The sequence below is a fragment of the Haliotis rubra genome, unplaced genomic scaffold, assembly GCF_003918875.1.
Source record: "Haliotis rubra isolate DU_JTF1 unplaced genomic scaffold, ASM391887v1 Scf112, whole genome shotgun sequence".
NCBI classification, from domain to species: domain Eukaryota; kingdom Metazoa; phylum Mollusca; class Gastropoda; order Lepetellida; family Haliotidae; genus Haliotis; species Haliotis rubra.
Genome location: NW_025765026.1, coordinates 1,073,256 through 1,085,941, shown reverse-complemented (window position 1 = coordinate 1,085,941; position 12,686 = coordinate 1,073,256). Strand labels below are relative to the sequence as shown.

The window sequence follows — 12,686 nt, the reverse complement described above, 5'->3', positions numbered from 1 at the left end:
GATTCAATATTTTATATAGTGGAATACTTATTCAATACTTTATATAGTGGAATACTGATTCATTGTATAGTTGAATACTGATTCAATACTTTATATACTGGAATACTTATTCAATACTTCATATAGTGGAATACTGATTCAATACTTTATATAGTGGAATACTTATTCAATATTTTATATAGTGGAATACTTATTCAATACTTTATATAGTGGAATACTGATTAATTGTATAGTTGAATACTGATTCAATACTTTATATAATGGAATACTTCTTCATTACTTTTCATAGTGGAATACTAACTCATTACCTTAGGTAGTGGAATACTAATTAATTTCTTTATAAAGTGAAATACTTATTCATTGCTTTATATAATGGAATACTCACTCATTTATTTACATAGTGGAATACTGATTTATTTCTTCATATCGTGGAATACTAATTCTTTACCATAGATAGTGCAATACTAATTGGTTACTTTATATAGTAGAACTATAAAGAATCTCTTTCTGTAGTGTAATAGCCATATATCACTTTATATAGTGGAATATTAATTCATTACTTTATATACTTTATATTATATCTAATATTACAACATAAATCCATGGAAACTTTATTACTTCAAAGACAGAATTTCTAAAATTCTGTCGTACAATGTTATGATAAATTTGAAATTTTCTCCATGTTTAATTTGACCCCTGTGTTTTCAGCAGAAAATCGTCCTATGAAGTCATGATAATCAGATTAAACAGTACCAGCCTGTGGCACACATTAACGCTATAACTGTGCACTATGGGATATGAGCAAAGGACATTATGCCTACTATATACGTGTTAATCACATTATTTATAAAACAGTACAATGCACTCATTTGACGGACCTCATCGATCACCATGACCAAGCACATCGGGAATTCTCGCTGTCAAGAAAATATATTTTCAATTTTATATTTACCATATTGTCTTTCCAAAAAAGCTGCATGTATATATAATATGTGGTAAGAAACACAAGATAATAATGTCATATGAAACTTAAATTTGCCAGGAAAAAAAGTACAGAAACAAACTCAAACGGAGAGGAAATCCATTACGATACAACGGCCTATTGTTACCATTATTATATATTGTGACAGCTACGCAATCCTAATTACACGTTATTTAACATCCTACTGAATCTGTTGCAAGATCAGTGAAAGTCGTAAAATCCTAAATCTCCCATAATGAGAGAGTCTTCCGAGTCGTGGAGGACAACGTGTTGCTCACAACGTGTACACAAGGTGATTTCCTTGAAGACACATCAATACCGTTCATTGTTTCCGGCCTGACGGGGCAACACGTGTAAAATCTGACACGTAACGGCTGTTGAACGCTTTGACTACACAAGTCACAGCTCACATTGTCCAGCAGATTAGCAGGTGGATGCACCAATGGTTTTGTAAAAAAGTCGAGGTATTTACGAGCAGGGCCTGTCTACGGTGCAGTATGTCACCTGGCCAAAGAACTGCTATTGTTGCCAACTGACAACAAAGAACTCATCAATCAGCATCACAGTTTTTTTTGTGGTGGAATGTTTCAATCTGGCCAGTTGACATCACTGATTAATTTACCAGCAATCTCACCTGAGGAGCGATTAACCTTACTAAGTTTCACTTGAACAGGATTTCCGGAATTTATTAAGAATGTTAGAGTTAGAATACTTTCCCCAAATGATTTCATAATTCGGATGGTGTTTGTCTTATACCATTAGAAAAAAAGTAGGGGGTATTCCATTGTGCAGCATACCTCTCGCCAATGCCAATGCATATGAAAGTAATATATATCCATACAGATGAAACATTTCCAAAGGAATGGAACAAATTGTCACATTTTCCCTTAATTTCTCTTCATCATCTGTTTCCTCCTTGACTTAATTCATCATTTGCATTTTATCAATCTTGTAAATCCAATATCCCCTACTTTTAATAAATGGTATATACACTGGAAGAGGTATTTTGGTCAAATGTATCTATTTTCGCATCAATTGATTCCCGGTAATCCTTGTTTATGATCTTACCAACAGAAGTGTATGTTGAGGTTTTCATACAAGTAGAATACCTCTTGTCCAGGTTACAAGAAGAATGCATTTATAAAGGCCACAAGCCCAAGTACAACATGACTGTATAAGATACATACACTATGCATTCATATTGTACTTGGGCCTGTATACTGAATAGATTGTTTCCAGGTTTATAGGTAAAGTATACCCTTCCTGGTCAGATAGTTTAGGAATCTACCAAGATGGCAGGTGCATAGCCAAACAGCACTTTGTCACAAAAGGTGCATGTGTTACACCAGATCCCTGGGAGTATTCCTTTATACCACTTGAGACCACTGGTCTTCAGTCCATGAAATAAAGCTATGCATACCCTAAATAGAAATAATCCTAGAAGTAAACCTGACAAAACCCTTTCTAAAATTAATCTCTCCTCCATTGTATGGTTCTGCCTAAAACAAAACAGAATCAGTATCCACTAGCAGGCACCTAGCAAGCCAAATTTTTCGTGTAAGCCCGAGAGGTTACAAAGCTTTATATTTAGATAGTATTGTGGGCTTGCCCAACTTTCATGGTGATCTTTAGCAAAAATCATGTGTAAGCCCGGGCTGTTTTTTATAATGGTAGCTACGCCCCTGACTAGTGATGATACCAGGTCACAGCATCAGTGTTACTTAAATTACTTCACATCAGCTGAGTGAGTGAGTTTGCTTGTATGCCACTTATAGCAATATTCAAGCAATATCACCACGGTGGATTTCAGAAATCGGCTTCAGACATTGCACTCATGTGGGGAATCGAACTCGGGCCTTTAGTGTGGCGGGTGAATGCTTTAACCACTAGGCTACCCCATGGAGTTGTTTGCATGTTTCTGCGACAACCAAAACAACTGTACACTATGTAGCATTCATTCCTTATTCACTTGGAGGGGCGGTGGGGTAGCCTAGTGGTCAAAGCGTTGGCTGGTCACGCCGAAGACCCGGGTTCGAATCCCCAAATGGGTACAATGTGTGAAGCCCATTTCTGGTGTCCCCACCGTGATGTTGCTGGAATATTGCTAAAAGCGGCGTAAAACCAAACTCAGTCAGTCAGTATTCACTTGGATGTTGATAAACAACTAACAAATCTGTGGTTTCTATCAGTTTATTTTCAGTTCTTTTTTTTCCTTGTAAAATGTTTTGACAACACAAATGACAGCCGCATTGTGTGGCCCTATACTTGACAACATGAGCAGACGATAACACTGGCACACAACCGGGAATACTTGCACTACTGTTCCACTGTGTGAACATCACAATGTACAGCACGGGAGACAGTGGTAGACACTTTAACTCCAGGTGCACTGGCTAAGTCAAATGGTTCCATACCATATATGGGTTAACAACTAATACATATACATTCATGGATACATTGCCTTAGTGGTAGCACCACAGAGATATATATCCACTGCTTTTTGTAGAACTGAAAAGTTCATTGCTCAAAGAGGGCTGACTGTATTTATACACATATTAGTGATGTGTATATTTGAAGGTGAATTGTCAAAAGCTATTACAGTAATCTTGTAGTTGTGTAGTCATACTGCAAACATACCCCAGTTGTGTGTTCTTGCAAACATTGCCAACATAATGAGCAAGTTTCACATCACAGCATGGAAAAAAGAGTTATCTCCCCTCCGACCAGGCAAGAATTTCAATGATATTTCAACTATAGAAAACCCACACTATTTCCTACCAAAAACACAAAGGATATGCGTTAACTACATTTGAATTGTATTCATTCAATTGCTACAATAATCACAAATACCGTGCCGTACCAAAATACAACTAATACACACTGGTAATAAAAAGAAAAAGAAATAGTTGGGAAGGGAGATAACTCTAATTAAACAAGAGATACATGAAACGCAGTGACACATATCAATATATAAAAATAACAATAAATATAATATTTCACACATACAAAATCACGATATACTAAGATCCTGTGAAAATTCATATGACATGGTGTGTGATGGTATGTACTTGATTGCACTGACTGGCAGAAGCTTTGAGGCTCATGCAAAAATAGCACTTATATTGTTTCATGCACACAGATGTGACATGAAAACCAAAAATGTTTTAAATTTGACAACGCCATACAAAAAGTATGGTGAACTGTTAATGTGGCTAACAATGCTTGAATGCCGAAACAGGCATTCTTCAGTTTCCTACAACCAGTGTAAACAAAACTCGTCATTCCATTGTTCAGCCTTCTATAATAAGCATCCTTCAGTTTCTTTTAACCAATGTAAATGTATGGCATCTTTTGATTATTCAGTTATGTCTGTTAAACAAATCTCAATCTTATCTTGTCATTTCAAGCATTTACTTTCCTATAACCAATGCAGCTGTATCTTGCCTTTCCATTGTTCATTTTCCCATGGTAAGCATCCTTCAGTTTCCTATAGACAATGTAACTCTGTTATCTTCCCATGCTTCAGTTTCTTATAGTCAATATCCCATCATTGTGTGAACCTAATCAGTCAGATGATATTGTCAACATAACACCTCATGTTACCACCCTTCAGTTTCCTGTGATCGATATAACACCTCATAATACCACCCTTCAGCTTCCTGTGATCAGAGACCATATAATATGGTCTCTGCTGTGATCAATATAAGACCTCATGTTACCACCCTTCAGTTTCCTGTGATCGATATAACACCTCATAATACCACCCTTCCAGTTTCCTGTGATCGATATAACACCTCATAATACCACCCTTCTGTTTCCTGTGATCAATATAACACCTAATAATACCACCCTTCAGTTTCCTGTGATCGATAAAACACCTCATGTTACCACCCTTCAGTTTCCTGTGATCGATATAACACCTCATGTTACCACCCTTCAGTTTCCTGTGATCGATATAACACCTCATAATACCACCCTTCAGTTTCCTGTGATCGATATAACACCTCATGTTACCACCCTTCAGTTTCCTGTGATCGATATAACACCTCATGTTACCACCCTTCAGTTTCCTGTGATCGATATAACACCTCATAATACCACCCTTCAGTTTCCTGTGATCGATATAACACCTCATAATACCACCCTTCAGTTTCCTGTGATCAATATAACACCTCATAATACCACCCTTCAGTTTCCTGTGATCAATATAACACCTCGTAATACCACCCTTCAGTTTCCTGTGATCAACATAATACCTCATGTTACCACCCTTCAGTTTCCTATGATCAATATAACACCTCATAATACCATCCTTCAGTTTCCTATGATCAATATAACACCTCATGTTACCATCCTTCAGTTTCCTATGATCAATATAACACCTCATAATACCATCCTTCAGTTTCCTATGATCAATATAACACCTCATGTTACCATCCTTCAGTTTCCTATGATCAATATAACACCTCATGTTACCATCCTTCAGTTTCCTATGATCAATATAACACCTCATGTTACCATCCTTCAGTTTCCTATGATCAATATAACACCTCATCACACCTTCAGTTTCCTGTGATCCATATAACACCTCATGGCACCATCCTTCAGTTTCCTATGATCAATATAACACCTCATGTTACCATCCTTCAGCTTCCTATGATCAATATAACACCTCATTTTACCATCCTTCAGTTTTCTATGATCAATATAACACCTCATGGTACCATCCTTCAGTTGCCTATGATCAATATAACACATCATGGTACCATCCTTCAGTTTCCTATGATCAATATCACACCTCATGTTACCATCCTTCAGTTTCCTTTGATCAATATAACACCTCATAATACCACCCTTCAGTTTCCTATGATCAATATAACACATGGTACCATCCTTCAGTTTCCTATGATCAATATGACACCTCATGGCACCATCCTTCAGTTTCCTATGATCAATATAACACCTCATGTTACCATCCTTCAGTTTCCTGTGATCAATATAACACCTCATGTTACCATCCTTCAGTTTCCTATGATCATGTTACCAAATGTTCTTCCCTATAATCCATAGAACATCTCAAGTTACTATCTTTAAAAGTTCCAGTCCAAACTGCAGCAAAAAAACACACTATTGCTTGATATTCCCCCTTAAAAAGATTGGTTGCATACTAAGATATCAGTTCAGCTCCCTGGAAAATATTGCAGGCTTTAAACAATGACAAAAACATATCCAGTCTCCAAGCCACACCTCTGACATCAGCATGATGGCAAATCCTTACAGCCGAGCTCATACTGGAGATCACCTATCAGCTTCCCAACGTCTTACATGGAAATTGGCCACAATATGATCAAATGTTATATATGCACTATGAACCTGGTTGATAATAACAACATTATCCAGTGTCGTGGACTTTAGTATGTCAGATACAATGGTATATACAGAAGTAATGGATCCGTTTGCTATTTTGTCATATTATTTACAAAAACAATCACAAATACAAACATATTCATAACTTATTAACTATGGTAGGTATAGTTTCGCACAGTACGAGGATGACTTGAAGAAGATTCAGCTAGATATAAATAAATATATTCACAGTCAAATATTTTTTTGTATCCATGATGAAAATGTTACTTAATATTTGAAAATGCTAAAAATGTGTTAGAAACAAAACAAATTGTGTGAAGTAACTAGACCTTACAAAGGGACATGTATACAGTACGACATCTACAAGCATATAAATAATCATTAAAAACACAAACAGCGCCTCGTGGTCCGAACTACAAGAAAGCCTTTTGCCAGTACTTTCATTAGTTGATTTGCAATTACCCGGTATGCCAAAATGAAAAGAAAATGAAATGACCATTCATTCATTACTCTCAACTATAGTTTATAATGTATTTTTTATTATGCAGATGTGCAATGTTTTTTTAAATATAAGTTCAAGCATTACAGTGTGCTGTGCAGTTTTTTTGTTAAATAAAAACATTATTGAGGTTTGTGCATTTTTAAGTTAATATCACTTATTATCATGTGTTTAGAGTTCTTTTTTTCAACTTCAAGTTTCATATGTGGGTTGTCGTTTATATTGTGCAGTGGAGATTGTTCATCATGTGTTGACAGTTGTATATATCATAAAGAATTACACACATTTCCCTGTTTACTTCATTCATGAATATGTGAAGATTTGTGTCACCCAAAAAAGATTTATAGAAACATGAAATAAGTTAAAGTGATGTCTAACGTCTCAACCATCAGTTTGAGAGGTGGTGAGTTACAAAATGAATGGTGGTGGGATAGCCTTGTGTTTAAAGTGCCAAAGCGAAAATGTGTGAAATGCGGGTAAAATGTGTGAAACCCATCTCTAGCATCCCCTGCTGTGATAAAAGCGACACAAAACTTTATTCACTCACTACAAAATGAACATATGAATGAAAGGGTTTATGTAAGTATTCCAAAACCATCTCTCTATCCTTAGATGAGTATAATTATCATAAAATATCACATATATGGACAAGTAGCTTCAATACTGAAATATGTACCAATTCATAAAAAATCCACTCACTGAGGTGTTGTACAAGATGTATTAATAGAAAAGTTGAAGGAAATCTTGACGAGAACTTCATGGGTATTATGAAAATGCTTCTCTAATACAAAAATGGGCAGCATGTAGAAAGGTGTAGACATGAATGACACCTGAATTAGATGGGAACGGATAACAAATGTCTTCTACAAAAGGTAGCACCAGTCATAGGCAATTGATATGAATAGAGGTTCATGTAAAGAAAGTTTCATTGCATGCCAATTTGACATGTGCTGTAAGAAAATACATGTCAGGATCTGAAGCAATTAATCCAAGACTACAGAAATACTGGATGTGGGAATAACAAGATCAGAGTGAAGACCATAAGCCTATCATACCAGAAAAAAACAAGATAAACATGCTGATAGTCCTTAAATACAGGAAATTGTTTTGTTGTCTGCCGACTATCAGTAGCAACCGATTGGAAACTTATTACCTCAGTTTTGAGGGTTTACTTGAAGATATGTAGAACACAAACAATACTGCAAAAGCATTTAGCAGTGTACAGTGAATCTTCAGTTCTTTCATTTCCAATACACAGTTCACTTTTAATCTGACCTCAGTTTTGAGGGTTTACTTGAAGATATGTGGAACAGAAACATTACTGCAGATGCATTTAGCAGTGTACAGTGAATCTTCAGTTCTTTCATTTCAAATATGCAGTTCACTGACAGATTTTTTCCAGATCTTCCTTGATGATGTTTACAAAAGATCGATGTACGAAGAAGAAGTCAAATAATTATAGTCCACACAAAATATATATTGTCATTATTGTCCACACAAAATATATATTGTCATTATATGATTCTGACATTAATAAGATGAACAATTACTATCTGAACATGGCGTTTATTGTGATTATGAGTGTCACAATAAGATGAACAATTACTATCTGAACATGACGTTTATTGTGATTATGAGTGTCACAATAAGATGAACAATTACTATCTGAACATGACGTTTATTGTGATTATGAGCGTCACAATAAGATGTGAACACAATAAGATGAACAATTACTATCTGAACATGACGTTTATTTGATTATGTGATTATAAGATGTGTCACAATAAGATTATGAGCGTCACAATAAGATGAACAATTACTATCTGAACATGACGTTTATTGTGATTATGGGTGTCACAATAAGATGAACAATTACTATCTGAACATGACGTTTATTGTGATTATGAGTGTCACAATAAGATGAACAATTACTATCTGAACATGACGTTTATTGTGATTATGAGTGTCACAATAAGATGAACAATTACTATCTGAACATGACGTTTATTGTGATTATGAGTGTCACAATAAGATGAACAATTACTATCTGAACATGACGTTTATTGTGATTATGGCGTTTATTGTGATTAGTGTCACAATAAGATGAACAATACTATCTGAACATCGTTTATTGTGATTATGAGTGTCACAATAAGATGAACAATTACTATCTGAACATGACGTTTATTGTGATTATGTGTGTCACAATAAGATGAACAATTACTATCTGAACATGACGTTTATTGTGATTATGAGTGTCACAATAAGATGAACAATTACTATCTGAACATGACGTTTATTATGATTATGCCTGGTCACAGGATAAGGCCCTCAGTCATACAAGAGTGTATGTTTATCATTGGACCTGAGGAGCTGATTCAAATACAACCAAATACCTTAAAAGTAAATCAACCTTTCACATATTGAACACAAAGATGATGATAATGCTGACTGTGACGTATCATTCATAACTCTGTTCCACTGATGCAGTCAAATAAAACAGATCATTACTAAAAAACAAAATTTCTAAAAGTGATTCATGATACAAAATGTCACTAGGTCAGCCCCGGGACCCACATATGTGAAGCATATGCACATGATTAAACCAAAAACAAAATCAAAGGGACACTTTCCTTCTTTTGAACTCATATGGCTACTACTAATTTTTCAAAATGTCAGGTTGCATTTGATCAAACACCCTCCACAATGACTCATGATACAGATCCATTAACAAGTGTTTCAAATGGAGTCCTAATGAAGTATAAATTCTCTGCAAACAAAATCAAGGAAAGTTTATCGATCATCAGCTGAAATAATAGCGTAAACTGAGTTCATCCAAACATATTGCAACACATCCTTGGCCATTGCACCAATGAAAACAATCAAAAGAATGTTTTCTACAACCAATAAATAAATTATTCAGTTACATGACTAAATTCTGAGATTCTGTATATTTCATTCAGTTTACACACCACCATATAAGCAGATCAACAAATACATATTGTTCAGGTAGAAAGCTAATATTCATATCGACATCATATACACGACTTAAACAAAGCTGTAGGACTGTTTAAGGCAAGACACACACACCTAGATCCTGAAAAAGCTGTTTTGTTTGGATACAAAACATTCCAACATCTCTGCTGTAGACAACAAATATTTTAACATTAAAGATCAAACAACAACATAACTTTGTAAAAGAGTCAATAACATTATGCCCTGGTTTAGTCAACAATCATGTTAGACACTCCTAAACAAAAGAAATACTTTCAGATGCACTTCCTTTTATTCCAAACTAAAACAAGTTAGTAACAATTGTTTTCTTCCAAACTAAAATGAGTTGGAAATCCTTCCATCCTTTTCTTCCAAACTGAAGGAATACCACATGCCAGTACACCAATAAGATCCATAATGATCCATATTATACAAATTTGGAAACAAATGTATAAGAAAACCATCTAACAACCTAATAAATTAGGAAAGAAAAATTCCAAATATGCTGCTTAATTTCATCTCCTGTAATAAAATGCAGGGCTAGATGGAGTGATATGTCTTGAAGAAAATTGGTGAAAATGTAACTTTTGCCGAGTTTTTAATGAACAAATGAAAAAATATTGCAGAGATGGAACAACATGAAGATATGCTAAACCTGCAGACAAGAGTGAATAACATGGCTTGCTGGCCAACAGCATTCAGGAACATCTTAGGATGAATCCTACATAGGTACAGCAAGGATTCAGTACCTTATATATAGCAGGGTTAGAAATTAATCATAATTTTCACTAGTCTCTCGTCTCCTAGACCCTGGAGATTAAATTAAAAAAGGGTCCGGCACAAGTCTAAAATGTTTGGTAACTCTAATTCATTTTACATTAAGAATCCTTTTGGATTTTATTTATTTAGATCAAGATCTTCAAATAATTATTTCTGGGACTAAAGGTCACCCTAACTAGTCCCTCAAATGATCAGCCACCAAGTTGCCAATGATTTAATGTCCAAAGTGAAAGTCCACAGCGACAAGTCTGAACTATGGACAAGTGGACAACGATGGACAAAACCCTGCATTCATAAATAATACTTGGTGATGTGGATTTCAGAAACTTTCATTGAATGTCATCTGCAAGTAAAAGGTATGCATGACTATTCCTCAGCATTCTGTGAGATACTGACTCTTCCGAGTCTCATTACATGTTCAACAGTACAACTCACAGGCTGACCCAAGGACAAGTTGAGTTGAAAAACTGAATATTGATCAAATGTGTCCACGTCTGTAAATGCCAATCAATGAATTAACAGCACGTGAATAACATATCCGAATATATAATATTCAATGTACATACATGAAGTTTCAAAAAGGTGATAATGGACTATATATAGTGACTATCCACGTATTTGGATTCAAATATCAAAGAATACTCGGTGCTCACATTTCAAAGATTATCACACATTTAGCAGTATTTTTGGTTCAATAAATATGTTAACTACAAATCCATGAGTTAGAACAACAGGTACTTCTAAAAACCTCGAACCATTCGTTATTGGCTCACAACAAGTAGACCATTGGGGAAACTGCACTGTGCTACAATAATCAGACTAGAGTGATAATCCCATATGAGCAAAGCATTGCACATTAACATTGTATGAGAGGTGTAGATAATCTATTGTCTAATAGAGAACCATTGGGACTTTATTACAGTAAGAGCAGAGAAACACCAAGACCTTATTGTAAACTAGTTGATTATGTAGCCATAAACACTGTACCAGAGGTAGAGATGATCTTTTGTCTAACACAGAACCATTGGGACTTTATAACAGTAAAACCAGAGACCAGGCCTACCAAAGAAAACTTTCCTACTGTGCAGAAAAACGCAGAAAAGCCCACATTAATCGCTGAAATAGCAACATAAACATATTACTTCGCTACTGAAACAGTAAAACCGGCAACTTTAAATCGCTAAAACTGGATAAAAAACCGAAGAGCCTGCAACTTCGATTTTGCGAATGCGTACATGGAAGAGGAAGTCTCAACCACATGTTGACATTTTCCAGCTTGGACAAAAGTTACATTCCCTTTTTATATCATTTTTGTTGTGTTATTGGCATTTATCATCATGATACTTGTGTGCACACTTGTTTGGTTTAATTTCCATTTGTATGAAATGATTGACAGCAATTATTTTGACATATTCAATACTTTTTCTACGCGAGGCGATTCACAGTTGCTCGGAAATTTGAAAGAAGTGCGGATCGTAATGCGCATGCGCAGTAGAGGTCAAAGTTCACTGAAACAAAAATGTTGCAGTTTCATAGTCTTTCGTTGCTGGATTTTTTACTGTTTCAGTAGCGAGGTATTATGTTAATGTTGCTATTTCCACGATTAATGTGGGCTTTTCGGCGTTTTTCTGCAAAGTTTTCTTTGGTAGGCCTGATTGTAAGCTGGGATGTTTCAGCCATAAACATTGTATCAGAGGTACAGGTGATCTAATGCAGGATATTGTTAATATCCTGCATTAAGATTAAACACTACGTATTTAGTTCGCAGGCTCGCTAAATACCTTAATTCCTACATCTGGTTTCACTGGGTCTGTGTGAAGATAGTTTGTAGTATCTCTGGCTTAACTGTCTCCCAGGAAAGATAGCTAGATGTATATCTGGTTTAACTGGGTCTCAGTGAAGATAGTTTGTAGTATCTCTGGTTTAAATAGGTCTCTGTGAAGATAGCTAGAGATATATCAGGTTTCACTGGGTCCCCGTGAAGATAGCTAGATATATATTGGGTTAAAATGGGCCTCAGTGAAGATAGCTAGAGATATATCGGGTTAAAATGGGCCTCAGTGA

At 35.4% G+C, this 12,686-nt stretch overlaps 1 long non-coding RNA gene across 2 annotated transcripts; it reads right to left on the bottom strand.

The window, feature by feature from the left end:
- Positions 1-3,158: 3,158 nt before the first annotated feature.
- LOC124289611 lies at positions 3,159-8,331 on the bottom strand. 2 transcript variants are annotated; one of them, XR_006901713.1, is made up of 4 exons: positions 5,988-8,331; positions 5,781-5,822; positions 5,113-5,532; positions 3,159-4,617 (listed from the first exon to the last, which is right to left on the bottom strand). It is a non-coding gene; the product is annotated as an uncharacterized LOC124289611 (long non-coding RNA). The 2 variants fall into 2 exon arrangements; XR_006901711.1 differs by lacking the exon at positions 3,159-4,617 and having other exon boundaries at positions 4,948-5,532.
- Positions 8,332-12,686: the final 4,355 nt, after the last annotated feature.